Source organism: Syngnathus leptorhynchus, unplaced genomic scaffold, assembly GCF_054491065.1.
Source record: "Syngnathus leptorhynchus isolate UIUO unplaced genomic scaffold, UIUO_Slep HiC_scaffold_117, whole genome shotgun sequence".
NCBI lineage: Eukaryota > Metazoa > Chordata > Actinopteri > Syngnathiformes > Syngnathidae > Syngnathus > Syngnathus leptorhynchus.
The window spans coordinates 157,115-182,834 of NW_028232084.1; the positions used below are offsets into that span (position 1 = coordinate 157,115).

At 44.9% G+C, this 25,720-nt stretch overlaps 10 pseudogenes; all 10 read right to left on the reverse strand.

Annotated features, from left to right (window-relative positions):
- Window positions 1-2,504: 2,504 nt before the first annotated feature.
- Window positions 2,505-2,623, reverse strand: LOC147037799 (5S ribosomal RNA; annotated as a pseudogene).
- A 1,675-nt stretch (window positions 2,624-4,298) lies between these two features.
- On the reverse strand, window positions 4,299-4,417 carry LOC147037800 (5S ribosomal RNA; annotated as a pseudogene).
- A 604-nt stretch (window positions 4,418-5,021) lies between these two features.
- On the reverse strand, window positions 5,022-5,138 carry LOC147037801 (5S ribosomal RNA; annotated as a pseudogene).
- A 1,842-nt stretch (window positions 5,139-6,980) lies between these two features.
- Window positions 6,981-7,099, reverse strand: LOC147037802 (5S ribosomal RNA; annotated as a pseudogene).
- A 669-nt stretch (window positions 7,100-7,768) lies between these two features.
- LOC147037803 (5S ribosomal RNA) lies at window positions 7,769-7,877 on the reverse strand (annotated as a pseudogene).
- A 1,134-nt stretch (window positions 7,878-9,011) lies between these two features.
- On the reverse strand, window positions 9,012-9,128 carry LOC147037804 (5S ribosomal RNA; annotated as a pseudogene).
- An 11,270-nt stretch (window positions 9,129-20,398) lies between these two features.
- LOC147037805 (5S ribosomal RNA) lies at window positions 20,399-20,517 on the reverse strand (annotated as a pseudogene).
- Window positions 20,518-22,193: 1,676 nt separating this feature from the next.
- Window positions 22,194-22,312, reverse strand: LOC147037806 (5S ribosomal RNA; annotated as a pseudogene).
- A 604-nt stretch (window positions 22,313-22,916) lies between these two features.
- On the reverse strand, window positions 22,917-23,033 carry LOC147037807 (5S ribosomal RNA; annotated as a pseudogene).
- A 1,131-nt stretch (window positions 23,034-24,164) lies between these two features.
- On the reverse strand, window positions 24,165-24,273 carry LOC147037808 (5S ribosomal RNA; annotated as a pseudogene).
- Between the last annotated feature and the right edge of the window lie 1,447 nt (window positions 24,274-25,720).

The following is a 25,720-nucleotide window of genomic DNA, read 5'->3' on the forward strand; positions in this document are numbered from 1 at the left end:
TTTTTTGGACTGGTGAATTGTTCTATCGGAAACATTAGGATAGGGATTGTGCTGAGAATGGTATATGAATGTTGTGTGGAGGACTTGGATAGCTTGGGACCAATGTGTTGAAAAGACTCCTCTTTGGTGACTGTGTGTGAGATGCAAATGAGCAGGGACGAATGATTTCCTGAATGAAAGGAAAGTATTGGTTGAATGGTTGAAGTTGTTGGAGACTACTATGGGAAATTGGTAGAGCAGCTTGGACAAAAGAGTGATTTTGTGCAAGTTAAATGCTAAGAAAACAAAAACAAAAAACCCAAAGAAAAAGTTGTTGCTAATTACTAACGAAGTTATGAGGAAGTGGTGTGGGTGTTTAGAAGGGCACGCGCTTATGCGCTTCCCTGGCTCATCAACATTTGTTTGACTGATCAAAGGAACCATTTGCTACAGGACTTAACATCCAAATCTAACCGGGATCAGAGAATCTCCTTTAAACCAGGAGGCAATAAATGGGATAGCCCCTGTCGTAAATGATCTTTTGTCAGGAGGGATCATTAGGAAGTGCTCAGATATTCCTTGCAACACTCCTATTTTTCCAGTCCAAAAGGCCAACAAGATTGATTGGCGAATGATACAAGATTTACGAGCAGTAAATGAGGCAATACAAACGAGCACCTAATGTGCCTGACCCGCACACACTTCTGAACACTTTGAAACCATACCAGAAGTTTTTCACGGTGATTGATCTTAGCAATGCATTTTTCTCAGTGCCAATCCACCCAGACTCACAGTTTTGGTTTGCGTTTACCTTTAAAGGACTAAGTTATACGTACACCAGATTGCCGCAGGGATTTGCTGATAGTCCAACTATTTTCACTCAAGCTATCATGGCATGTTTGGCTGATTTTCAAATTTCAAACAAAAGCCAACTTCTAGTTTATGTAGATGATCTCTTGATAGCCTCTGAAACTGAAGCTGCTTGCAAGGAAGACTCCTTAGCTTTGTTACACTATCTCTGTAAAGCAGGGAATAAAGTAAGCAAAAATAAACTACAATGGATCAAACAGGAAGTGAACTATTTAGGTCACACGTTGTCAGCTGCTGGAAGACAGATACAAAAAAACTGAAAACAAATCATTGCAGATGCACCAAAACCTGAATAAAAAAAAAAAAATGTCATTTTTGGGGCTCTGCAATTACTGCAGAGCATGGATCCCACATTATGCAGAAAAGACGCAACCACTGCTGAATATTGTGCATGGAGTCCGCCAAACTGTTCACAAAATAACAGGTTTTGCGCCATTCGAACTGTTGACTGGTCGCCTAATGCCAGGGCCTGCCTCCACCTTGGTCCCGCCAGCTGACGTACCGACACCTGATTTATCACACGCTGCATACTGGAAGTATCTTCATTCACTTGTATCCAGTGTGTCTACGCAGGTCGCAGACAAAGCGGTTGCAGATTTGTCATCAGCATCACCGGAGTCGGACATCACTCCGTATGTCTACCTCCGGGTGCTTTCCCGGAAGTGGACTGAACCTCGCTGGAAAGGACCGTTTAGGGTTCTGGCTAGAACTTCACACGCCGTCCAATTGGAAACTAAAGGACAAAAGTGGTACCATTACTCACAGTTGCGCCAGGCCCCAGACTTTGTGCCTGCCTATGGTGAGCATAAAGGTTGACCGCCCGGACGGGCAGGTCAAGAGAGGGAACGTGACGATGGCGAGAATTGGATCAAAGTCGGACTTGAAAGTGTCTGAACCAAGACGACGACGATGCAAATGTTTAACTTTATTGACTATTTTGCTTGCTGGCTTGTGCTTTGTGTGGACTATGTTGGCGTTTGAACATATGGTGCGGGATGGCAGAAGTGATGGAGCGAAAGGAGAACGAGTGAGGGTGTATCATTCCTGTAATGGAACGGTATGGTATGAAGCAGAGCAAGATGGTGGTAAGACGCTGACACAGACACAACAACTACTGCTAAATCTGAAGTATAAACAACCGACCATCGACAGCGTCCCCGCCCCCAGTTCAAATAGAGGCAGAATAATCCTCTTCCCCCTTGGTGGCCAGGTAGTCTCCCCTGGCCACTGAAGACTGAAGACGACAACCGCGCGGCAGACATTTCCAAGTTCTCCCCCGATGAAGCAGTGCTGCAAAGGGGGTGAGAATTGTGCTCACCCTCCAACAGTGGGCATGCCAAGCCCCCGACGGCTGAACAATCACGAGCAATTTTTGTCTTGACTGTTGTTATTGGTAACATTCTGGTCGCCTAAGGCAGAGGGACCGTGTGAGACTTTTCCTGCATTATGACATCTTGCCGCAGGATTGGGACATAGAAACTTGTGTTAAGTGTTGATCGCAATTTGGAGTCAGATCAATAGCTAAAAATCCGTATCCTAACAAGTTTCAATGTCGGAGTTAAAACTAGGGCTGAAGTTTCCGAATGCCATACGTGATGGGTGTTGTAAAAAAATTGCTTGAATGATTGAATTGAAAAAAAATAAAATAAAATAAAAGCTTACAGCGCCTGGTATTCCCAGGCGGTCTCCCATCCAAGTACTAACCAGGCCCGACCCTGCTAAGTTTCCGAGATCGAATGAGATCGGACGTTCTCAGGGTAGTATGGCCGTAAGCCATCAGAATCTCCAGAGTTTTGCATTTTATAGACACAATCGTCCCTGAAAACCCGTGCCAAGCAACTTGATGGCTGTTGTAAAAGTTTCCTTTCACAATTGATGTGGGAAAAAAAAGGCTTTCAGCACCTGGTATTCCCTGAACATCTCCCATCCATGTTTTGCAGGCTGGCGCCCCCTTGGCTCCCCAGTGAGTTCCTAGCCCCCCCCCCTAAACACTCCACCAGTAACATTTTTGTCTCACACTTAATATTAATGGGATGGATGTGCTTGGTGCAGGGACACAAGCTTCTCAACATCAGGCTGGAACTCACTAAGAAGAAGTCGTAGATCCCCGCGGTCAGTAATTTTCAGTCGGTTTCTTTGCTTGGAAAGAAGCAAGGCGACTGCACTGAAGCCCCGTTCTACTAAATATGATGTTGGGAAGGCAATAAAGTACATCTTGACCTTGTTCCACAGCACTTGATAGCAGTCAGAGATTTTTTTTTGGAACCAAAAATCTTGATATGACTTTTTGAACTTTGGCCTTAGCTCAATGTCATTTTGAATTGAAATCAGTTCTTCCTCTGCCACTCCAGTTTCTTCACCGTCGACATTTAGGAATGGATTGATCACCCAGTCTGGTATTTCAAGCAATAAAATGTCCTCAAATCTACCACTCGAACTTCTGACTTCGACTTCAGACTGCCGCCCCCCTACCGCCCCCTTCTTCCTCACCGCCCCCCCAGATCTTTCCACCGGTACCGCCCACTTTGGGAACCACTTCTGTACATAGTCTCGCCTCAAATTTTTGTCTTAACTGTTGTTATTGGTAACATTCTGGTCGCCTAAGGCAGAGGGACCGTGTGAGACTTTTCCTGCATTATGACATCTTGCCGCAGGTTTTTCACTCACACATTAAAATTGATCTACGTAGATTGCGTAAATGATGTTTAGCCGAGCATGTTTTACAGAACACTAATGATTTTGAAATGATGATCGAAAATGCTTTGCAAGTGATGGACACAATGATGTGCTGTTTCTGTGTTTAGATTTTGTTGTTGTTTTTCTTTCTTCATTATATTTTCTTACTTATGTTTTATTGATCGGGGTGGGCATAATCATATGATAAACAGGAGGGATATGTTAGGGTTTATAAACTATCTTGATCGTATAATTATGTTGAGATGTAGACTAGAATGATGAACTTTGTTTGAACCTTTTACCTTTCCTTGACTCTGAAAAGTTTAACCATTCAGTTGTTGAAACTTTCCAAATGGTGTGGAAACATCCTTGTTTACTTAGTCATCTAAAATGCTCCACTAGGTTTTATTTCCAAGACCTCGTAAAACAATAAACTGGGACCCTCTGCACTGGTTAACCATTTGCTGAGGTGACCACCAACTGGGACCCTCTGCACTGATTAACCATTTGCTGAGGTGACCACCAAACATGTCAAATGTCACCCCCACCCTACTTGTTCTCAATAAATATGCTCTTGTAAGAGACTAACGGCTGAGTCTGTTAGGACATTGCTGTACCTACAGTAACAGACAAGCTCTCCACCTGCAAGTGCTTAAAGGGCATACTGTCTCCAGTGTGGTTCTTGCAAAATAAGTTAGAGTCAGAACATCTCTAACAGGTGTTGTAAAAGATTGCTTGAACAATTGAAGTGAAAAAAAATAAAATAAAATAAAAGCTCACAGCACCTGGTATTCCCAGGCGGTCTCCCATGCAAGTACTAAGTAGGCCCGACCCTGCTAAGCTTCCGAGATTGGACGAGATTGGGCGTTCTCAGGGTAGTATGGCCGTAAGCCGTCAGAGTCTCCAGAGTTTTACATTTTATAGACACAATCGCCCCTGAAAACCCGTGCCAAGCAACGACGGTACTTGATGCCTGTTGTAAAAGTTTCCTTTCACAATTGACGTGGGAAAAAAAAGGCTTTCAGCACTGGTATTCCCTGAACGTCTCCCATCCATGTAACAACCAGGTAAGAAAAAGGCTTTCTTCCAAGACTTTTGGTGTTTCACGGAAACATGGCTATCATGAAACGTTATTGACAGCTTTTTGTGTGGTAGCACGGATTTGCCGTTGCGACCTGCATTTTGCCGTATCAAAGTAAATGTCTTGAAAAGGGGAAAAACACTACATTGGAAGTGTTTTTCCCCTTTTCAAGACATTTGACTGCTGCTTTGAGTTCACAGGGAGCCAGGCTCTTTATTTACTGTACATAGTCTCCCCTCTAGTGGTACGAATTGTAAACTACAACGGTATGGATGACACCACACAATTTACATTTCAAACTCGGGTTACAGTTTCAATGTCGGAGTTAAAACTAGGGCTGAAGTTTCCGAATGCCATACGTGATGGGTGTTGTAAAAGATTGCTTGAACGATTGAATTGAAAAAAATAAAATAAAAGCTTACAGCACCTGGTATTCCCGGGCGGTCTTCCATCCAAGTACTAACCAGGCCCGACCTTGCTAAGCTTCCGAGATCGGACAATCGGGCGTTCTCAGGGTAGTATGGCCGTAAGCCGTCGAAGTCACCAAAGTTTTGCATTTTATATAAACAATCGCCCCTGAAAACCTGTGCCTAGCAACTTGATGGCTGTTGTAAAAGTTTTCTTTCACAATTGATGTGGGAAAAAAAAGGCTTTCAGCACCTGGTATTCCTTGAACATCTCCCATCCATGTTTTGCAGGCTGGCGCCCCCTTGGCTCCCTAGTGAGTTCCTAGCCCCCCGTCCCCCCACAGACACATATGGAAACAAACACCTCTTTCTTGATATTTGGTATGCTGCAATTTGAAAAGAGGTTAAACACTGATGTGTATTTCACAAATAAAACCCAATTTAGCAAACCAATTCATTTTTTAACTGTTTTAACTGTTTCAGCAACATAGAATGGTAAAGACCTAAACACTCCACCAGTAACATTTTTGTCTCACACTTAATATTATGGGATGGATGTGCTTGGTGCAGGGACACAAGCTTCTCAACATCAGGCTGGAACTCACTAAGAAGAAGTCGTAGATCCCCGCGGTCAGTAATTTTCAGTCGGTTTCTTTGCTTGGAAAGAAGCAAGGCGACTGCACTGAAGCCCCGTTCTACTAAATATGATGTTGGGAAGGCAATAAAGTACATCTTGACCTTGTTCCACAGCACTTGATAGCAGTCAGAGATTTTTTTTTGGAACCAAAAATCTTGATATGACTTTTTGAACTTTGGCCTTAGCTCAATGTCATTTTGAATTGAAATCAGTTCTTCCTCTGCCACTCCAGTTTCTTCACCGTCGACATTTAGGAATGGATTGATCACCCAGTCTGGTATTTCAAGCAATAAAATGTCCTCAAATCTACCACTCGAACTTCTGACTTCGACTTCAGACTGCCGCCCCCCTACCGCCCCCTTCTTCCTCACCGCCCCCCCAGATCTTTCCACCGGTACCGCCCACTTTGGGAACCACTTCTGTACATAGTCTCGCCTCAAATTTTTGTCTTAACTGTTGTTATTGGTAACATTCTGGTCGCCTAAGGCAGAGGGACCGTGTGAGACTTTTCCTGCATTATGACATCTTGCCGCAGGTTTTTCACTCACACATTAAAATTGATCTACGTAGATTGCGTAAATGATGTTTAGCCGAGCATGTTTTACAGAACACTAATGATTTTGAAATGATGATCGAAAATGCTTTGCAAGTGATGGACACAATGATGTGCTGTTTCTGTGTTTAGATTTTGTTGTTGTTTTTCTTTCTTCATTATATTTTCTTACTTATGTTTTATTGATCGGGGTGGGCATAATCATATGATAAACAGGAGGGATATGTTAGGGTTTATAAACTATCTTGATCGTATAATTATGTTGAGATGTAGACTAGAATGATGAACTTTGTTTGAACCTTTTACCTTTCCTTGACTCTGAAAAGTTTAACCATTCAGTTGTTGAAACTTTCCAAATGGTGTGGAAACATCCTTGTTTACTTAGTCATCTAAAATGCTCCACTAGGTTTTATTTCCAAGACCTCGTAAAACAATAAACTGGGACCCTCTGCACTGGTTAACCATTTGCTGAGGTGACCACCAACTGGGACCCTCTGCACTGATTAACCATTTGCTGAGGTGACCACCAAACATGTCAAATGTCACCCCCACCCTACTTGTTCTCAATAAATATGCTCTTGTAAGAGACTAACGGCTGAGTCTGTTAGGACATTGCTGTACCTACAGTAACAGACAAGCTCTCCACCTGCAAGTGCTTAAAGGGCATACTGTCTCCAGTGTGGTTCTTGCAAAATAAGTTAGAGTCAGAACATCTCTAACAGGTGTTGTAAAAGATTGCTTGAACAATTGAAGTGAAAAAAAATAAAATAAAATAAAAGCTCACAGCACCTGGTATTCCCAGGCGGTCTCCCATGCAAGTACTAAGTAGGCCCGACCCTGCTAAGCTTCCGAGATTGGACGAGATTGGGCGTTCTCAGGGTAGTATGGCCGTAAGCCGTCAGAGTCTCCAGAGTTTTACATTTTATAGACACAATCGCCCCTGAAAACCCGTGCCAAGCAACGACGGTACTTGATGCCTGTTGTAAAAGTTTCCTTTCACAATTGACGTGGGAAAAAAAAGGCTTTCAGCACTGGTATTCCCTGAACGTCTCCCATCCATGTAACAACCAGGTCAGAAAAAGGCTTTCTTCCAAGACTTTTGGTGTTTCACGGAAACATGGCTATCATGAAACGTCATTGACAGCTTTTTGTGTGGTAGGACGGATCTGCCGTTGCGACCTGCATTTTGCCGTATCAAAGTAAATGTCTTGAAAAGGGGAAAAACACTACATTGGAAGTGTTTTTCCCCTTTTCAAGACATTTGACTGCTGCTTTGAGTTCACAGGGAGCCAGGCTCTTTATTCACTGTACATAGTCTCCCCTCTAGCAATAAGAAACGTGAACTGCAATGCTATGGATGACACTACACAATTTACGTTTCCAACTCGGGTTATAATTTCAATGTAGGAGTTAAAACTAGGGCTGAAGTTTCCGAATGCCATACGTGATGGGTGTTGTAAAAAAACTGCTTGAACGATTGAATTGAAAATAAATAAATAAATAAATAAATACATAAATACATAAATACATAAATACATAAATGCATAAACGCATAAATAAATAAAAGCTTACAGCACCTGGTATTCCCAGGCGGTCTCCCATCCAAGTACTAAGCAGGCCTGACCCTGCTAAGCTTCCGAGATCGGGCATTCTCAGGGTAGTATGGCCGTAAGCCATAGGAATCCCCAGAGTTTTGCATTTTATAGACACAATCGCCCATGAAAACCGGTGCCAAGCAACTTGATGGCTGTTGTAAAAGTTTCCTTTCACAATTGACGTGGGAAAAAAAAGGCTTTCAGCACCTGGTATTCCCTGAACGTCTCCCATCCATGTCACAACCAGGTCCCAAAAAGGCTTTCTTCCAAGACTTTTGATGTTTCACGGAAACATGGCTATCATGAAACGTTATTGACAGCTTTTTGTGTGGTAGCACGAATTTGCCGTTGCGACCTGCATTTTGCTGTATCAAAGTAAATGTCATGAAAAGGGTAAAAACACTACATGGAAGGGCAATGTGTATGTAATGTTGGGTTATTTTACAAATAAAGACTGCTGCTTTGAGTTCACAGGGAGCCAGGCTCTTTATTTACTGTACATAGTCTCGCCTCTAGTGGTAGTACATGCAAGTACTAACCGGGCCCGACCTTGCCAAGCTTCCGAAATCGGACGAGATCAGGCTTTCTCAGGGTAGTATGGCCGCAAGCCATCAGAGGCTCCAGAGTTTTACATTTTATAGACACAATCGGCCCTGAAAACCCGTGCCAAGCAACGATGGTACTTGATGCCTGTTGTAAAAGTTTCCTTTCACAATTGACGTGGGAAAAAAAAGGCTTTCAGCACTGGTATTCCCTGAACGTCTCCCATCCATGTAACAACCAGGTAAGAAAAAGGCTTTCTTCCAAGACTTTTGGTGTTTCACGGAAACATGGCTATCATGAAACGTTATTGACAGCTTTTTGTGTGGTAGCACGGATTTGCCGTTGCGACCTGCATTTTGCCGTATCAAAGTAAATGTCTTGAAAAGGGGAAAAACACTACATTGGAAGTGTTTTTCCCCTTTTCAAGACATTTGACTGCTGCTTTGAGTTCACAGGGAGCCAGGCTCTTTATTTACTGTACATAGTCTCCCCTCTAGTGGTACGAATCGTAAACTACAACGGTATGGATGACACCACACAATTTACATTTCAAACTCGGGTTACAGTTTCAATGTCGGAGTTAAAACTAGGGCTGAAGTTTCCGAATGCCATACGTGATGGGTGTTGTAAAAGATTGCTTGAACGATTGAATTGAAAAAAATAAAATAAAAGCTTACAGCACCTGGTATTCCCGGGCGGTCTTCCATCCAAGTACTAACCAGGCCCGACCTTGCTAAGCTTCCGAGATCGGACAATCGGGCGTTCTCAGGGTAGTATGGCCGTAAGCCGTCGAAGTCACCAAAGTTTTGCATTTTATATAAACAATCGCCCCTGAAAACCTGTGCCTAGCAACTTGATGGCTGTTGTAAAAGTTTTCTTTCACAATTGATGTGGGAAAAAAAAGGCTTTCAGCACCTGGTATTCCCTGAACATCTCCCATCCATGTTTTGCAGGCTGGCGCCCCCTTGGCTCCCCAGTGAGTTCCTAGCCCCCCTCCATGATGGCTGTTGTAAAAGTTTCCTTTCACAATTGATGTGGGAAAAAAAAGGCTTTCAGCACCTGGTATTCCCTGAACATCTCCCATCCATGTTTTGCAGGCTGGCGCCCCCTTGGCTCCCCAGTGAGTTCCTAGCCCCCCCCCCCCCTAAACACTCCACCAGTAACATTTTTGTCTCACACTTATTATTAATGGGATGGATGTGCTTGGTGCAGGGACAAGCTTCTGAACATCAGGCTGGAACTCACTAAGAAGAAGTCGTAGATCCCCGCGGTCAGTAATTTTCAGTCGGTTTCTCTAGTCGCTACCTTCTAGCGGTAAGAAACGTGAACTGCAACGCTATGGATGACACCACACAATTTACGTTTCAAACTCGGGTTATAGTTTCAATGTCGGAGTTAAAACTAGGGCTGAAGTTTCCGAATGCCATACGTGATGGGTGTTGCAAAAGATTGCTTGAACGATTGAATTGAAAAAATAAATACATAAATAAATAAATATTAGCTTACAGCACCTGGTATTCCCAGGCGGTCTGTCATCCGAGTACTAACCAGGCCCGACCGTGCTAAGTTTCCGAGATCAGGCGTTTTCAGGGTAGTATGGCCGTAATCCGACAAAGTTTCCAAAGTTTTGCATTTTATAGAAACAAATGCCCCTGAAAACCGGTGCCAAGCAACTTGATGGCTGTTGTAAAAGTTTCCTTTCACAATTGACGTGGGGAAAAAAAAGGCTTTCAGCACTGGTATTCCCTGAACATCTCCCATCCATGTAACAACCAGGTCCGAAAAAGGCTTTCTTCCAAGACTTTTGGTGTTTCACGGGAACATGGCTATCATGAAACGTTATTGACAGCTTTTTGTGTGATAGCACGAATTTGCCGTTGCGACCTGCATTTTGCTGTATCAAAGTAAATGTCATGAAAAGGGTAAAAACACTACATGGAAGGGCAATGTGTATGTAATGTTGGGTTATTTTACAAATAAAGACTGCTGCTTTGAGTTCACAGGGAGCCAGGCTCTTTATTTACTGTACATAGTCTCGCCTCTAGTGGTAGTACATGCAAGTACTAACCGGGCCCGACCTTGCTAAGCTTCCGAAATCGGACGAGATCAGGCGTTCTCAGGGTAGTATGGCCGCAAGCCATCAGAGGCTCCAGAGTTTTACATTTTATAGACACAATCGGCCCTGAAAACCCGTGCCAAGCAACGATGGTACTTGATGCCTGTTGTAAAAGTTTCCTTTCACAATTGACGTGGGAAAAAAAAGGCTTTCAGCACTGGTATTCCCTGAACGTCTCCCATCCATGTAACAACCAGGTAAGAAAAAGGCTTTCTTCCAAGACTTTTGGTGTTTCACGGAAACATGGCTATCATGAAACGTTATTGACAGCTTTTTGTGTGGTAGCACGGATTTGCCGTTGCGACCTGCATTTTGCCGTATCAAAGTAAATGTCTTGAAAAGGGGAAAAACACTACATTGGAAGTGTTTTTCCCCTTTTCAAGACATTTGACTGCTGCTTTGAGTTCACAGCAGTTTCAAGCAATAAAATGTCCTCAAATCTACCACTCGAACTTCTGACTTCGACTTCAGACTGCCGCCCCCCTACCGCCCCCTTCTTCCTCACCGCCCCCCCAGATCTTCCCACCGGTACCGCCCACTTTGGGAACCACTGCTGTACATAGTCTCCCCTCTAGCGGTAAGAAACGTGAACTGCAACGCTATGGATGACACCACACAATTTACGTTTCAAACTCGGGTTATAGTTTCAATGTCAGAGTTAAAACTAGGGCTGAAGTTTCCGAATGCCATACGTGATGGGTGTTGTAAAAGATTGCTTGAACGATTGAATTGAAAAAAATACAATAAAATAAAAGCTTACAGCACCTGGTATTCCCAGGCGGTCTCTCATCCAAGTACTAACCAGGCCTGACCTTGCTAAGCTTCCGAGATCGCGTGTTCTCAGGGTAGTATGGACGTAAGCCATCAGAGTCTCCAGAGTTTCGCATTTTATAGACACAATTGCCCCTGAAAACCCGTGCCAAGCAACTTGATGGCTGTTGTAAAAGTTTCCTTTCACAATTGACGTGGGAAAAAAAAAGGCTTTTAGCACCTGGTATTCCCTGAACGTCTCCTATCCATGTCACAACCAGATCCGAAAAAGGCTTTCTTCCAAGACTTTTGGTGTTTCACGGAAACATGGCTATCATGAAACGTTATTGACAGCTTTTTGTGTGGTAGCACGAATTTGCCGTTGCGACCTGCTTTTTGCTGTATCAAAGTAAAAGGCTCTTTATTTACTGTACCTAGTCTCCCCTCTAGCGGTAAGAAACGTGAACTACAACGGTATGGATGACACCACACAATTTACGTTTCAAACTCGGGTTATAGTTTCAATGTCGGAGTTAAAACTAGGGCTGAAGTTTCCGAATGCCATACGTGATGGGTGTTGTAAAAGATTGCTTGAACGATTGAAGTTAATGTGTCGTCTTTTGGTGGTCACAAAAACGCACGAGTTTTAGTGTGAGGGACCCTGGACCCAGGCCTGTATTAGTGTGCTTTGTTAGGAATAAACAATTGGTAAATTTGGTCTGATTGATCTACTGGTCTTCTCTTTGACAGAATGAACTCGCAAAATTGTTAGGTGCGCCAGTGTGTGGATTGGGACATCCAAACTTGTGTTAAGTGTTGATTGCAATTTGAAGTCAGATCAATAGCTAAAAATCCGTATCCTAACAATTTCTTGGTGACCCCGACATAATGTCAAGAGAAGGGTAATTGGCAACTCGTGGTCTGAATCCAGGACACCGGACAGCGTCTGGGACGCTGTCTCTCGGTCGGCGAACCGTTTGGGTTAAGTGCACAACGTTGAGCTGGTACAACGTCTCCTCAACCCTGAGCGCTCATCACTGATAAGGTTAGCAGAATACCTGTTACTATAAGTCTAAATTCTGCAAATTGAAAGAGGAAATTTAAGAGGAGACTGTTGTTCAGATCAAATAAAGTGTGCAAGAAGTTAAGATACATACGGTGAATAAGTTTGGAACTTATGTGTGTGACGTGTACGGTAAAGTCAGGGACTTATGCGTATTACGGATAGGTCCGGGACCTAGCTTCGTCGTGGTGGACAAGGGTACGTTGACGAGCGTATTCAAATAGCCAGGTTTTTTGAGATCCTGGGAGAAGTGAGGCCTCCCCAAAACATCCGGTGGTAGCAGTTCCTCCTGTGAGAGATTAGACCGCTAAAATATCCTAAATGAATAAAATTGGGGGGAATGTGTGTGTGTGTGTGTGTGTGTGTGTGTGTGTGTGTGTGTGTGTGTGTGTGTGTGTGTGTGTGTGTGTGTGTGTGTGTGTGAGATGAGAGGAGTGCGTAAATAGGGAGTTGCAGCGGCAACTGAACTGACATATGAACAAATGCAATGGTTCAAAATGACAGAGAAAGGGGTGCCACACATTTCGCCGGCTATTGCCCCAGGACACGAGGCCAGACAATTGGGCTCAATGGTCAAGCAGTTGTTGCAACAGACCGATTGGCGGAAAACTCACGTTCCTAATTTGTACTGGTTTGAGTCTCAGAATGCATTCCAAATTAAACAACCCATGGCAGACAGGATTGCTGGAGATGATGTTGGTGTCCCGCGATCCAGTAATCTGGACGGGGAACACCTAGACTCCTGTTTTTTGGATTTTTCAGAATTAATTTTAGTAGTGCTATTTTTATGATTTTGTGTGGACATTGATGACAATTGATGGGACCATCCAGCAGAAAACGTCCCAGATTCAAATTTCACCCACCTATAGACAATATTGATGCAGAGTGTTAGGGTTTATAAACTATCTTGATCGTATGATTATGTTGGGATGTAGACTAGAATGATGAACTTTGTTTGAACCTTTTACCTTCCCGTGACTCTGAAAAGTTTAACCATTCAGTTGTTGAAGCTTTCCAGATGGTGTGGAGGCGTCCTTGTTTTGCTCCACTAGGATTTATGTCCACGGCCTCGTGGAGCGATAAACTGGGACCCTCCCAAGTGGTTAATCATTTGCTGAGGTGACCACCACACATGTCAAATGTCACCCCCACCTTGGCTGACTCTCACCCCCACCCTTCTTCTCTCAATAAATACTCTCTTGCATGACTTCAACGGCAGACTTTGTTCGGACATTGCTGTATCTACAGTAACGAACAAATTCTCCACTTGCAAGTGTTCAAAGGGCATATTGTCTCTCGCGTGGTTCTTGCAAAATAAGTTAGAGTCGGAACATCTCTAACATTTTGGTGCCGTGACCCGGATCCAACATACCCACTGCTGATCGACGGAGGACGACGTGCTGCATTGTCGACAAGCCAGCGTCCATTAGGAGGATCTGGTAAAGAAAAGACCTGGCAAGAAAATTCTTCGCTGGGCCAGCATCTTAGGTCTGCCTTCGTCGGACTACAGTGGATTGACGGGATCCGGCAGTGCAACGAACCAGGGGACAAGTAAGTTAAAGCCCTAAAATTGTGTGATTGTGCTGTTGTGAAACGCGTAAGAGTGGAAGGTGCACGGAATATAGCTTGGGTTTAAGTCCCAGTGGAAGGAACAGACTAAGGAAAACAGAGCTTCCTTTTCATTCATTGAAGAGGTGCGTAGATTCTTCTTTGTCTGTTCTTCCAAGCTGCAGGATCTGGCTTGGGTTTAAGTCCCAGTGGAAGGAACAGACTAAGGAAAACAGAGCTTCCTTTTCATTCATTGAAGAGGTGCGTAGATTCTTCTTTGTCTGTTCTTCCAAGCTGCAGGATCTGGCTTGGGTTGGAGTCCCAGTGGAAGGAACGTGCTAAGGAACACAGAGCTTCTTTTTTGTGATTCAAAGAAGGGTGTAGATTTTTCTTTGTACGTTTTTCCGAGCCATAGAACAGCTTGGGTTGGAGTCCCAGTGGAAGGAACAGGTTAAAAAAAAGACAGAGCTTCTTTTTCTTAATTGAAGAAGGGCGTAGATTCTTTTTTTGGTCTGTTTTTCCGAGCTGTTTGCATGAAAGTTGTGTGCTTGAGAGTGTGAATGGTAGGATAAATTGAAAAAAAAACAGTACTAGCAAAAACCAACGGTAATACACAGGCTAGTAATTTTGTTGAAGGGTAAATTTAATCCTGCATTGAGGATCCTCAAAAAAGAAAAACAAAAAATTGAAAAAAAAAAATTGGAAAAATCTAAAAATACCAAGTTAAGATGGGAAATAAAAACGGTAAATCTCTAGCTCTTGAAGGTGATGAGAAGTCCATTCCATTAACATTTAAAAAATAATTTAGGGTGCATAATGGCATCCCATTCAATGATGCAACACTAGTGAAGTCTAGTGTGGAGCTGGAGTTGGGGGCGGAACGGAACTCAGAGGCGGAGCTGGAGGCGGAGCTGAAGTCAGAGGCAGATCTGGTGTGAAGCTGGTATCAGAAGCAAAGATAATGTGGAGCAGGAGTTGGAGGAGAACTTGGAGTCAGATGCAAATCTGGTGTGGAACTGGAGTCGGAGGTGGTGCAGAAGTCAGACACTGGTGTGGAGGTAGAACCGTAGTCAGAGGCAGAACTAACCGCGGTGCTGTGGTCAAAGGTGGAGCAGGTGTGGAGCTGAAGTCAGAGGCAGAAATGGTATGAAGCTGGTACCGGCGCTGAAGTCAGAGGTGGAGCTGAAGTCAGAGGCAGAGCTGGTGTGACACTGGTATCGGAATTGAAGTCGGTAGCGAAATTGATGTGAACCTGAAGTCAAAGACGGAGCTGAAATTATAGTCAGATGCAAAGCTGGTGTGGAGCTGGAGTTTGAGGTGGAGCTGAAGTCAGGGGCAGTGCTGGTGAGCAGCTGGAGTCAGAGATGGAGCTGAAGTCAGTGGCAGAACTGGTGTGGAGCTGGAGTCGGTATCGGCGCTGAAGTCAGAGGCAGAGCTGGTGTGGAAGTGGAGTCAGAGGCTGTTCCATTAAACCATATAGTGTACATTCCTTCCCTGCAACACTAGTGAAATCTTCATGGTATAGTGGATAGTGCTCTGGACTCTCACCCCAGCGACCCGGGTTCAAATCCCGGTGGGACCAAAAAAAATATGTCATCATGGAACAGGCGTTGGCGGCGGAGCTGGTGTGGAGCTGGAGTCGGAGGCGGAACGGAAGTCAGAGGTGGCGCTGGAGCTGGAGGCGGAGCTGAAGTCGGAGGCGGAGCTGAAGTCAGAGGCAGATTTGGTATGACGCCGGGATCGAAGGCGGAGCTGAAGTCAGTGACAGAGATGGTTTGGAGCTGGAGTTGGAGGAGCTGTAGTCAGAGGTGAAGTTGAAGTCAGATGCAGAACTGGTGTGGAGCTGGAATCAGAGGCGGAGCTGAAGTCAGGGTCGGAGGTAGGGCCGAAGTCAGAAACTGGTGTGGAGCTGGAGGCGGAGCTGGAGGCTGAAGTCAGAGGCAGAGATGGTGTAGAGCTGGAGTCAGATGTAGAACTGGTGTGGAGCTGAAGTCAGAGGCGGAGCTGAAGTTGGAGTCAGATGCAAAGCTGGTGTGGGGCTGGAGTTGGAGGCAGAGCTGGTGTGGAGCTGGAGTCAGAGGTGGTGCTGTAGTCAGAGACTGGTGTGGAGCTGAAGGCAGAGCAGGTGTGGAGCTGGAGGCAAAGTTGGAGGCGGAAGTGGGGCTGAAGTCAGTGGCAGAGCTGGAGGCGGAGCTGAAGTCAGAGGCAGAGCTGAAATTGGAGTCAGATGCAGAGCTGATGTGGAGGTGGAGTCAGAGGTGGAACTGGTGTGGAGCTGGAGTCGGAGGAGGAGCTGTAGTCAGAGGCGGAGCTGAAGTTGAAGTCAGATGCAAAACTGGTGTGGAGCTGGAGTCGGAGGTGGAGCTGAAGTCAGAGGAAGAGCTGATGTGAAGCTGGAGTCAGAGGCGGAGCTGAAGTCAGGGTCGGAGGTGGAGCTGAAGTCAGAGATTGGTGTGGAGCTGGAGGCGGAGCTGGAGGCGGAGCTGGAGGCGGAAGTGGGGCTGAAGTCAGAGGCAGACATGGTGTAGAGCTGGAGTCAGAGGCAGAGCTGGAGGCGGAGCTGAAGTCAGAGGCAGAGCTGGAGGCGGTGCTGAAGTCAGAAGTGGAGCTGAAGTCAGAGGCAGAGCTGGTGGTGGAGTCAGAGACTGCTCCATTAAAACATATAGTGTACATTCCTTCCCTGCAACACTAGTGAAGTCTTCATGGTATAGTGGATAGTGCTCTGGACTCTCACCCCAGCGGCCCGAGTTCAAATCCCGGTGGGACCAAAAAAAATATGTCATCATGGAAAAGGCGTTGGAGACGGAGCTGGTGTGGAGCTGGAGTTGGAGGCGGAACGGAACTGCCTTCAGCTGAAGTCAGAGGCAGCTCTGGTGTGGGGCCGGGATCGGAGGCAGAGATGGTGTGAAGCTGGAGTTGGAGGAGGAGCTGGAGTTAGTAGCAGAGCTAGTGAGGAGCTGGAGTCAAATGCGGAGCTGAAGTCAGAGGCAGAGCTGGAGGTGGTGCTGAAGTCAGACGTGGAGCTGAAGTCAGAGGCAGAACTGGTGGTGGAGTTAGACACTGCTCCATTAAACTTGCTTATCAGCAACAGCTAAAGTATGCGCTCCTCAATGGTTCCCCACCTGAATTAGTCAACAGGGTGTGGAAACACTTGGTGGAAGCACACACTGCTTGTGTTACAACAACCATGTAGTGGGCCAGAGACGCTGACAAAGTGTTCAAGAAAGGCAAAGGTTCTGATGTATTTCATCTAGATGATGATGATAATCATGTAGATGAAGATGCAACAGTTTTCTTCCAAAGTTCCCAATGGGGCAGAGGAAGAGGTCAAGGCCAACAAGGTCGCAGGCCGCCATATGGTTCAAAACCCCCACCAGATTCTGACAACTGTTGGAACTGTGGGAGACGAGGACACTTTGCAAGAGTGTGTCGTTATGCAAAACGAGACCAATCAAAGGGTGGAGGGAGGGGCAGAGGAAAAGCCAAATTTTCAGCATAACGGGCTTCCTCCCCTTTGACCGCTCATGCTCCTACTTTTGGTTTAAAACATTTTTTTTAGGTTATTAGAACCCCTGTACATACAATGAAATTATGACAATGCTGATTGTATGCCCGGCAAATGACAAGGGGTCAAATTATGTGTGCACACTAAAGTTAAAATTTGCAAATCAAGTGGTAAAGTAATACAACTTGTTTCTAAAAGATAAATAGAAAAATTAGAATGTGCTGTCCTCGCGTGCGTGGGTGGGACCAGCTTCATGATCGACCGCAAGAAATGGCCAGCTTGTGACGAATCATTGTTGCCAGGTCCCCTCCCCTCGCACCGAGAGCTGTGCACGTGTGTGCATATTTGTTAAACTGATAAAATTGGCTAAACCTGTGTACAAAAGAAATTTGTTAGACTGTGGTCTATCCAATTTGCACCGCAAAACAGAAACAATTTTGAAGAATAAAATAAATAAATAAATAAATAAATAAATAAGAGAAGAAAAGAAAGAAATCTGTTTGTAGACAGAAAACTGGTTTAATTCGCAAGCTGTGTTTTTTTTTTATGTGTTGAGTTTTGTTTTTTTTTGGACTGGTGAATTGTTCTATCGGAAACATTAGGATAGGGATTGTGCTGAGAATGGTATATGAATGTTGTGTGGAGGACTTGGATAGCTTGGGACCAATGTGTTGAAAAGACTCCTCTTTGGTGACTGTGTGTGAGATGCAAATGAGCAGGGACGAATGATTTCCTGAATGAAAGGAAAGTATTGGTTGAATGGTTGAAGTTGTTGGAGACTACTATGGGAAATTGGTAGAGCAGCTTGGACAAAAGAGTGATTTTGTGCTTTTGTGAAGTTAAATGCTAAGAAAACAAAAACAAAAAACCCAAAGAAAAAGTTGTTGCTAATTACTAACGAAGTTATGAGGAAGTGGTGTGGGTGTTTAGAAGGGCACGCGCTTATGCGCTTCCCTGGCTCATCAACATTTGTTTGACTGATCAAAGGAACCATTTGCTACGGGACTTAACATCCAAATCTAACCGGGATCAGAGAATCTCCTTTAAACCAGGAGGCAATAAATGGGATAGCCCCTGTCGTAAATGATCTTTTGTCAGGAGGGATCATTAGGAAGTGCTCAGATATTCCTTGCAACACTCCTATTTTTCCAGTCCAAAAGGCCAACAAGATTGATTGGCGAATGATACAAGATTTACGAGCAGTAAATGAGGCAATACAAACGAGCACCTAATGTGCCTGACCCGCACACACTTCTGAACACTTTGAAACCATACCAGAAGTTTTTCACGGTGATTGATCTTAGCAATGCATTTTTCTCAGTGCCAATCCACCCAGACTCACAGTTTTGGTTTGCGTTTACCTTTAAAGGACTAAGTTATACGTACACCAGATTGCCGCAGGGATTTGCTGATAGTCCAACTATTTTCACTCAAGCTATCATGGCATGTTTGGCTGATTTTCAAATTTCAAACAAAAGCCAACTTCTAGTTTATGTAGATGATCTCTTGATAGCCTCTGAAACTGAAGCTGCTTGCAAGGAAGACTCCTTAGCTTTGTTACACTATCTCTGTAAAGCAGGGAATAAAGTAAGCAAAAATAAACTACAATGGATCAAACAGGAAGTGAACTATTTAGGTCACACGTTGTCAGCTGCTGGAAGACAGATACAAAAAAACTGAAAACAAATCATTGCAGATGCACCAAAACCTGAATAAAAAAAAAAAAATGTCATTTTTGGGGCTCTGCAATTACTGCAGAGCATGGATCCCACATTATGCAGAAAAGACGCAACCACTGCTGAATATTGTGCATGGAGTCCGCCAAACTGTTCACAAAATAACAGGTTTTGCGCCATTCGAACTGTTGACTGGTCGCCTAATGCCAGGGCCTGCCTCCACCTTGGTCCCGCCAGCTGACGTACCGACACCTGATTTATCACACGCTGCATACTGGAAGTATCTTCATTCACTTGTATCCAGTGTGTCTACGCAGGTCGCAGACAAAGCGGTTGCAGATTTGTCATCAGCATCACCGGAGTCGGACATCACTCCGTATGTCTACCTCCGGGTGCTTTCCCGGAAGTGGACTGAACCTCGCTGGAAAGGACCGTTTAGGGTTCTGGCTAGAACTTCACACGCCGTCCAATTGGAAACTAAAGGACAAAAGTGGTACCATTACTCACAGTTGCGCCAGGCCCCAGACTTTGTGCCTGCCTATGGTGAGCATAAAGGTTGACCGCCCGGACGGGCAGGTCAAGAGAGGGAACGTGACGATGGCGAGAATTGGATCAAAGTCGGACTTGAAAGTGTCTGAACCAAGACGACGACGATGCAAATGTTTAACTTTATTGACTATTTTGCTTGCTGGCTTGTGCTTTGTGTGGACTATGTTGGCGTTTGAACATATGGTGCGGGATGGCAGAAGTGATGGAGCGAAAGGAGAACGAGTGAGGGTGTATCATTCCTGTAATGGAACGGTATGGTATGAAGCAGAGCAAGATGGTGGTAAGACGCTGACACAGACACAACAACTACTGCTAAATCTGAAGTATAAACAACCGACCATCGACAGCGTCCCCGCCCCCAGTTCAAATAGAGGCAGAATAATCCTCTTCCCCCTTGGTGGCCAGGTAGTCTCCCCTGGCCACTGAAGACTGAAGACGACAACCGCGCGGCAGACATTTCCAAGTTCTCCCCCGATGAAGCAGTGCTGCAAAGGGGGTGAGAATTGTGCTCACCCTCCAACAGTGGGCATGCCAAGCCCCCGACGGCTGAACAATCACGAGCAATTTTTGTCTTGACTGTTGTTATTGGTAACATTCTGGTCGCCTAAGGCAGAGGGACCGTGTGAGACTTTTCCTGCATTATGACATCTTGCCGCAGGATTGGGACATAGAAACTTGTGTTAAGTGTTGATCGCAATTTGGAGTCAGATCAATAGCTAAAAATCCGTATCCTAACAAGTTTCAATGTCGGAGTTAAAACTAGGGCTGAAGTTTCCGAATGCCATACGTGATGGGTGTTGTAAAAAAATTGCTTGAATGATTGAATTGAAAAAAAATAAACTAAAATAAAAGCTTACAGCGCCTGGTATTCCCAGGCGGTCTCCCATCCAAGTACTAACCAGGCCCGACCCTGCTAAGTTTCCGAGATCGAATGAGATCGGACGTTCTCAGGGTAGTATGGCCGTAAGCCATCAGAATCTCCAGAGTTTTGCATTTTATAGACACAATCGTCCCTGAAAACCCGTGCCAAGCAACTTGATGGCTGTTGTAAAAGTTTCCTTTCACAATTGATGTGGGGAAAAAAAAGGCTTTCAGCACCTGGTATTCCCTGAACATCTCCCATCCATGTTTTGCAGGCTGGCGCCCCCTTGGCTCCCCAGTGAGTTCCTAGCCCCCCCCCCTAAACACTCCACCAGTAACATTTTTGTCTCACACTTAATATTAATGGGATGGATGTGCTTGGTGCAGGGACACAAGCTTCTCAACATCAGGCTGGAACTCACTAAGAAGAAGTCGTAGATCCCCGCGGTCAGTAATTTTCAGTCGGTTTCTTTGCTTGGAAAGAAGCAAGGCGACTGCACTGAAGCCCCGTTCTACTAAATATGATGTTGGGAAGGCAATAAAGTACATCTTGACCTTGTTCCACAGCACTTGATAGCAGTCAGAGATTTTTTTTTGGAACCAAAAATCTTGATATGACTTTTTGAACTTTGGCCTTAGCTCAATGTCATTTTGAATTGAAATCAGTTCTTCCTCTGCCACTCCAGTTTCTTCACCGTCGACATTTAGGAATGGATTGATCACGCAGTCTGGTATTTCAAGCAATAAAATGTCCTCAAATCTACCACTCGAACTTCTGACTTCGACTTCAGACTGCCGCCCCCCTACCGCCCCCTTCTTCCTCACCGCCCCCCCAGATCTTTCCACCGGTACCGCCCACTTTGGGAACCACTTCTGTACATAGTCTCGCCTCAAATTTTTGTCTTAACTGTTGTTATTGGTAACATTCTGGTCGCCTAAGGCAGAGGGACCGTGTGAGACTTTTCCTGCATTATGACATCTTGCCGCAGGTTTTTCACTCACACATTAAAATTGATCTACGTAGATTGCGTAAATGATGTTTAGCCGAGCATGTTTTACAGAACACTAATGATTTTGAAATGATGATCGAAAATGCTTTGCAAGTGATGGACACAATGATGTGCTGTTTCTGTGTTTAGATTTTGTTGTTGTTTTTCTTTCTTCATTATATTTTCTTACTTATGTTTTATTGATCGGGGTGGGCATAATCATATGATAAACAGGAGGGATATGTTAGGGTTTATAAACTATCTTGATCGTATAATTATGTTGAGATGTAGACTAGAATGATGAACTTTGTTTGAACCTTTTACCTTTCCTTGACTCTGAAAAGTTTAACCATTCAGTTGTTGAAACTTTCCAAATGGTGTGGAAACATCCTTGTTTACTTAGTCATCTAAAATGCTCCACTAGGTTTTATTTCCAAGACCTCGTAAAACAATAAACTGGGACCCTCTGCACTGGTTAACCATTTGCTGAGGTGACCACCAACTGGGACCCTCTGCACTGATTAACCATTTGCTGAGGTGACCACCAAACATGTCAAATGTCACCCCCACCCTACTTGTTCTCAATAAATATGCTCTTGTAAGAGACTAACGGCTGAGTCTGTTAGGACATTGCTGTACCTACAGTAACAGACAAGCTCTCCACCTGCAAGTGCTTAAAGGGCATACTGTCTCCAGTGTGGTTCTTGCAAAATAAGTTAGAGTCAGAACATCTCTAACAGGTGTTGTAAAAGATTGCTTGAACAATTGAAGTGAAAAAAAATAAAATAAAATAAAAGCTCACAGCACCTGGTATTCCCAGGCGGTCTCCCATGCAAGTACTAAGTAGGCCCGACCCTGCTAAGCTTCCGAGATTGGACGAGATTGGGCGTTCTCAGGGTAGTATGGCCGTAAGCCGTCAGAGTCTCCAGAGTTTTACATTTTATAGACACAATCGCCCCTGAAAACCCGTGCCAAGCAACGACGGTACTTGATGCCTGTTGTAAAAGTTTCCTTTCACAATTGACGTGGGAAAAAAAAGGCTTTCAGCACTGGTATTCCCTGAACGTCTCCCATCCATGTAACAACCAGGTAAGAAAAAGGCTTTCTTCCAAGACTTTTGGTGTTTCACGGAAACATGGCTATCATGAAACGTTATTGACAGCTTTTTGTGTGGTAGCACGGATTTGCCGTTGCGACCTGCATTTTGCCGTATCAAAGTAAATGTCTTGAAAAGGGGAAAAACACTACATTGGAAGTGTTTTTCCCCTTTTCAAGACATTTGACTGCTGCTTTGAGTTCACAGGGAGCCAGGCTCTTTATTTACTGTACATAGTCTCCCCTCTAGTGGTACGAATTGTAAACTACAACGGTATGGATGACACCACACAATTTACATTTCAAACTCGGGTTACAGTTTCAATGTCGGAGTTAAAACTAGGGCTGAAGTTTCCGAATGCCATACGTGATGGGTGTTGTAAAAGATTGCTTGAACGATTGAATTGAAAAAAATAAAATAAAAGCTTACAGCACCTGGTATTCCCGGGCGGTCTTCCATCCAAGTACTAACCAGGCCCGACCTTGCTAAGCTTCCGAGATCGGACAATCGGGCGTTCTCAGGGTAGTATGGCCGTAAGCCGTCGAAGTCACCAAAGTTTTGCATTTTATATAAACAATCGCCCCTGAAAACCTGTGCCTAGCAACTTGATGGCTGTTGTAAAAGTTTTCTTTCACAATTGATGTGGGAAAAAAAAGGCTTTCAGCACCTGGTATTCCTTGAACATCTCCCATCCATGTTTTGCAGGCTGGCGCCCCCTTGGCTCCCTAGTGAGTTCCTAGCCCCCCGTCCCCCCACAGACACATATGGAAACAAACACCTCTTTCTTGATATTTGGTATGCTGCAATTTGAAAAGAGGTTAAACACTGATGTGTATTTCACAAATAAAACCCAATTTAGCAAACCAATTCATTTTTTAACTGTTTTAACTGTTTCAGCAACATAGAATGGTAAAGACCTAAACACTCCACCAGTAACATTTTTGTCTCACACTTAATATTATGGGATGGATGTGCTTGGTGCAGGGACACAAGCTTCTCAACATCAGGCTGGAACTCACTAAGAAGAAGTCGTAGATCCCCGCGGTCAGTAATTTTCAGTCGGTTTCTTTGCTTGGAAAGAAGCAAGGCGACTGCACTGAAGCCCCGTTCTACTAAATATGATGTTGGGAAGGCAATAAAGTACATCTTGACCTTGTTCCACAGCACTTGATAGCAGTCAGAGATTTTTTTTTGGAACCAAAAATCTTGATATGACTTTTTGAACTTTGGCCTTAGCTCAATGTCATTTTGAATTGAAATCAGTTCTTCCTCTGCCACTCCAGTTTCTTCACCGACGACATTTAGGAATGGATTGATCACCCAGTCTGGTATTTCAAGCAATAAAATGTCCTCAAATCTACCACTCGAACTTCTGACTTCGACTTCAGACTGCCGCCCCCCTACCGCCCCCTTCTTCCTCACCGCCCCCCCAGATCTTCCCACCGGTACCGCCCACTTTGGGAACCACTGCTGTACATAGTCTCCCCTCTAGCGGTAAGAAACGTGAACTGCAACGCTATGGATGACACCACACAATTTACGTTTAAAACTCGGGTTATAGTTTCAATGTCGGAGTTAAAACTAGGGCTGAAGTTTCCCAATGCCATACGTGATGGGTGTTGTAAAAGATTGCTTGAACGATTGAATTGAAAAAAATACAATAAAATAAAAGCTTACAGCACCTGGTATTCCCAGGCGGTCTCCCATCCAAGTACTAACCTGGCCAGACCTTGCTAAGCTTCCGAGATTGCGTGTTCTCAGGGTAGTATGGCCGTAAGCCATCAGAGTTCCCAGAGTTTTGCATTTTATAGACACAATTGCCCCTGAAAACCCGTGCCAAGCAACTTGATGGCTGTTGTAAAAGTTTCCTTTCACAATTGACGTGGGGAAAAAAAAGGCTTTTAGCACCTGGTATTCCCTGAACGTCTCCTATCCATGTCACAACCAGATCCGAAAAAGGCTTTCTTCCAAGACTTTTGGTGTTTCACGGAAACATGGCTATCGTGAAACGTTATTGACAGCTTTTTGTGTGGTAGCACGAATTTGCCGTTGCGACCTGCATTTCGCTGTATCAAAGTAAATGTCATGAAAAGGATAAAAACACTACATGGAAGCGCAATATGTATGTAATGTTGGGTTATTTTACAAATAAAGACTGCTGCTTTGAGTTCACAGGGAGCCAGGCTCTTTATTTACTGTACATAGTCTCCCCTCTAGCGGTAAGAAACGTGAACTACAACGGTATGTATGACACTACACAATTTACGTTTCAAACTCGGGTTATAGTTTCAATGTCGGAGTTAAAACTAGGGCTGAAGTTTCCGAATGCCATACGTGATGGGTGTTGTAAAAAAATTGCTTGAACGATTGAATTGAAAATAAATAAATCTTCACCTTCACCTTCATCTTCTTCCGCTTATCCGGGGTCGGGTCGCGGGGGCAGCAGCTTTAGGAGGGACTCCTAGACCTCCCTCTCCCCAGCCACTTCCTCCAGCTCATCCCGGGGGATTCCAAGGCGTTCCCAGGCCAGCCGAGGGACGTAGTCTCTCCAGCGCGTCCTGGGTCGTCCCCGGGGTCTCCTACCGGTGGGACATGCCCGGAACACCTCCCCAGGGAGGCGTTCAGGAGGCATCCTAATGAGATGCCCGAGCCACCTCAACTGGCTCCTCTCAACGTGGAGGAGCAGCGGCTCTACTCCGAGTCTCTCCCGGATGACTGAGCTTCTCACCCTATCTCTAAGGGAGAGCCCGGACACCCTGCGGAGGAAACTCATTTCAGCCGCTTGTATCCTGGATCTTGTTCTTTCGGTCACGACCCATAGCTCGTGACCATAGGTGAGGGTAGGAGCGTAGCTCGGTAAATCGAGAGCTTTGCCATTTGGCTCAGCTCTCTCTTCACCACGACGGACCGGTACAGAGTCCGCATTACTGCCGACGCTGCACCGATCCGCCTGTCGATCTCGCGCTCCATCCTGCCCTCACTCGTGAACAAGACCCCAAGATACTTGAACTCCTCCACTTGGGGCAGGCTCTCATCCCCGATCCGGAGAGGGCATTCCACCCTTTTCCGACCGAGGACCATGGACTTGGATTTGGAGGTGCTGACCCTCATCCCGACCGACCATGGACTCGGATTTGGAGGTGCTGACCCTCATCCCGACCGCTTCACACTCGGCTGCGAACCGCTCCAGTGAGAGCTGGAGATCACGGACTGAAGAAGCCAACAG